At 45.2% G+C, this 3,357-nt stretch overlaps 1 pseudogene across 1 annotated transcript; it reads left to right on the plus strand.

Annotated features, from left to right (window-relative positions):
• The first annotated feature begins 429 nt into the window (after positions 1–429).
• Positions 430–2,666, plus strand: LOC146194437 (uncharacterized; annotated as a pseudogene). Its single transcript, XR_014705447.1, has 3 exons — positions 430–600; positions 730–1,523; positions 2,200–2,666. The product of XR_014705447.1 is annotated as an uncharacterized LOC146194437 (transcript).
• The last annotated feature ends 691 nt before the right edge of the window (positions 2,667–3,357 follow it).

The following is a 3,357-nucleotide window of genomic DNA, read 5'->3' on the forward strand; positions in this document are numbered from 1 at the left end:
AACAAGAGCACTCTGCACGAGCTGCTTAATAAATCAGAATGAACATGCCTATTCCACCTAAAGTTACTATTAAGTTGAGTCCACAGTATTCGTCTGTCGGTTATTTAATGCTGACAGCACAAAACTGCCTTTACTATGTGAGAAAATTTTGCTGGTAAACACAGATGTCTAAAAGTTGGCAGATATCTTCTAGGATTCATGCTATGTGAAGACGTTTAGCAACAGCTCATCTCAGACATTCTTTCCTTCTAAATAAAAGGCACAACCATTTATGTAAAGCCTGATTTAAGGTGAATGTCTGCTATAATATCATCAGTACACAGAAAACAAAAGTCCGAGCGTGAACTTCTAGGGACACCAATAAAGGCTATCTATTCTTGGCATGACAGGCATATGCTACTGTCTTTCGTGCAGGCACCCAGTGTGTTCATGACTGACAACTTCAGTTCAGAGAAAGCTGCACTGCGGGAAGCATGGCCTTTGGCTAAGCAGCTCCTGTGCCATTTTCATGTGGCACAGGCCGAGTGGCGCTCGCTGACGGCTTCTCACAACAATGTTGACAAGATCAATAGACGTCAACTTATGTCAGCATTCCAGGAGGCAAGTTTTATCCAAATGCAGTGTCTTTTTCAAAGTGGAAATTTGCATGAAATTCCAAGCAGAGCATAGCAGGCAAATATATCGGTGCTGCTGCATTTGTCTCTGAACGATTTCGAACTCCAATTTCAGGTCATGTATGCTGATACGGAGGGGAAGCCGGAAGCTGCAAAAGACAGGCTTTGGTCACAACCACACCAGGGCTTCGTTGAACGGGTGGAGGCCTTCCTCAAAAGAGAAGAGTGGGTGCTCCTGTTCCGAGCCGATATTATCACACGTGGACCCAACACGAACAATTTCTCCGAGGCCACTATCCGTGTTCTCGAAGATATTGTGCTGAACAGGGCAGAGGCTTTTAATGCTGTAGCACTAGTGGATGCAGTGGCTATGGTGTGGGAGAAGTACTTTGAGAGCTGCATCCTCCGCCATGCCAACAGCCGTGTTGCCAATCATCAGCTTGTGTATAAACAATTGCTTTCCAGGATGCCGTCAGGCGCTGCCGATGCCATAAAATCGATTGGCCACAACCTTTATGCTGTGCCCAGTGCCACACGCCAAGGTATAGTGTATGAGGTGTCCACAGACTTCGGAGTGTGCTGCTGTGCAGCTGGGAAACAAGGCGCCTTTTGCAAGCACCAGGCGTTAGTGCATGAGACTTGGAGGACTATTTCCGAATGCTCCCGCGCTGGACACTGATGACAGGTACCAACTGGGCAAGCTGGCCCTGGGTGACAAGTGTCCACCTCGAGGGTTCTTCATGCCTTTCCTTGAAGGACAGGAGCACCTAGAAGAACCCGATGAGGAAATCTGCAACTATGAAGGCCCACAGGCTTCTGAAGCAAGCGGGTTGCATGAAGACCCTCAGCCTTCTACATCGACTGCTGCCACCTGATGTGAAAGATGCAGATCAGCCAGAACTTGCCCAGGTACATATTTCCCGTAGCTCTTCCTCCTCATAGTTCCTTCCTTCCTCACCAACCAAATTTTTTAGCTGGTTGCTCTTAGCATACCCATAGGAAGAGAACATATGCACAAGCACAATGCTGAGGATTTTCTGCTATACCATTAAAGCCTCAATGATCTGAGTTGCACATTCAAGTCGACAGCATTCCAATCATATGAAAGACAGTACCAAGCATGGAACAATGTATTACTTAGTTTTGCCTCTAAGTGCTTGCTGACAAAATATCTGTATCTCAAGCGAGTTTAGCTTCGACAGTCTGTTCTATGACCAGGCCTTCTGTTGCATCAGCATAACAGATATATTAAGAGATATATTAAGCCAGACACTACATATTAAGCAAGAGATATTTGTTGCCAAAATTTTAATTTCCAACAAATGAATATAATTCTCTCTATGCTGCTAATTTATCGGTGATCACAACATCATGACAGTAATGCATGCCACAGTCCTAGGTGCGCAGTCGTTGCAATTGCAAAGAAGTGTGCACGCTAATACAAAAAATAAGCAATGGGCGAATCCCACAGCCTACCCTGCAACTATATGAACCTTCATCACATCATGGCTATAGAGCTGCGGGCATACAGGTTTAAATGTGGGCCGAATCTAGCCAACCAGTTTTGAAAACATCTTTTATGCAGGCTAGAGAAGAGGTCTACCAGAGCTTGGAGTCTCAGCTGCGGCGTCTGCATGCCATGAATATGCACAATCCAGCATATCTGGAAATCATAAGGAACCTCGGGCATGAGCTGAGCCGTGTGCCCAATGGAAGTGATGCCACAGGGCTCATGATGGCCTTCAAAATAACAGCAGCAGCACGAAGGCGCCGAGGGCGTCAAATCCGGGTTCAACCCACAAGCATTGCAAGACGCCGACCGGGTCTGACAAGAGGGTCACAGAGTGCCAGCTGGGTGGCCTCCAAGCCATCCGGCTTCCAAAAGGCCAAGGAAAAGACACCACTCTCTTCAGAGCAGTGTGCGAGACAACGTTCCAGGAGCAAAACTGCACTGAGGACGTCAGCATCAGAGATTCACCTGGGTAACTATATTTTGCAGGTTACAGCAAGGTTTTACTGGTCTCAACTATGCTTCCAAGCTGCTGTTATTTTGTTGCGATCAAAAACAGTGCACTCTTGGATACAATGCTGAGCAGAAGAAAGGAGACAGTACCAGCACTAACTTGCAAATGAAATTTTTGCAAGTAAAACGAACAAGTGCATAAAGTAAGCATTTGTACACATCACAGAAGCAAGTTAACACAGATGGCATGAACGACTACTAATCAAGAGGGGAATTAAACTAGTTGTCCAAATAGTGTAATTCTCTATCTAACAGGTCTGCAGGCAGTGCCCTGATGACACAACAGCATTTTTTCATATAAAAAAGGCTTTCGTTACCATCCGGGTCACCTGATCTTTATGGCAGAAAAGAACAGCAGTCCTTGAAAAGATGAGCTAACATTTACAAACCCAACAGTGTGCAGGTAGGGTTGTCCAGCGGTTCACTGCCAAGTGAACTGTGGTACTCGAACCATCTCATATTCACAAAGCGCCATGTTCGGCCAATATATATATTGAAAAACACGAAGCATATTACTAGTATCATACTGTCTCAAATCTTTCAGCAATCTTTGTCATCAGGTGGTGTACCACATGACTGGAAAGTGGGCAAAGTCATTCCAGTTCCAAAAAATGGTTCTTAAGCTTCACGTCATAATTACCGACCCATATCTATCACTAGCATTCCTTCAAAGTTGATGGAACATGTCCTCTTTTCTCATATTATGAATTTCCTAGTATC

The sequence above is a fragment of the Amblyomma maculatum genome, chromosome 3 (assembly GCF_055883805.1).
Source record: "Amblyomma maculatum isolate TAMU_Amacu chromosome 3, ASM5588380v1, whole genome shotgun sequence".
Lineage (NCBI taxonomy): Eukaryota > Metazoa > Arthropoda > Arachnida > Ixodida > Ixodidae > Amblyomma > Amblyomma maculatum.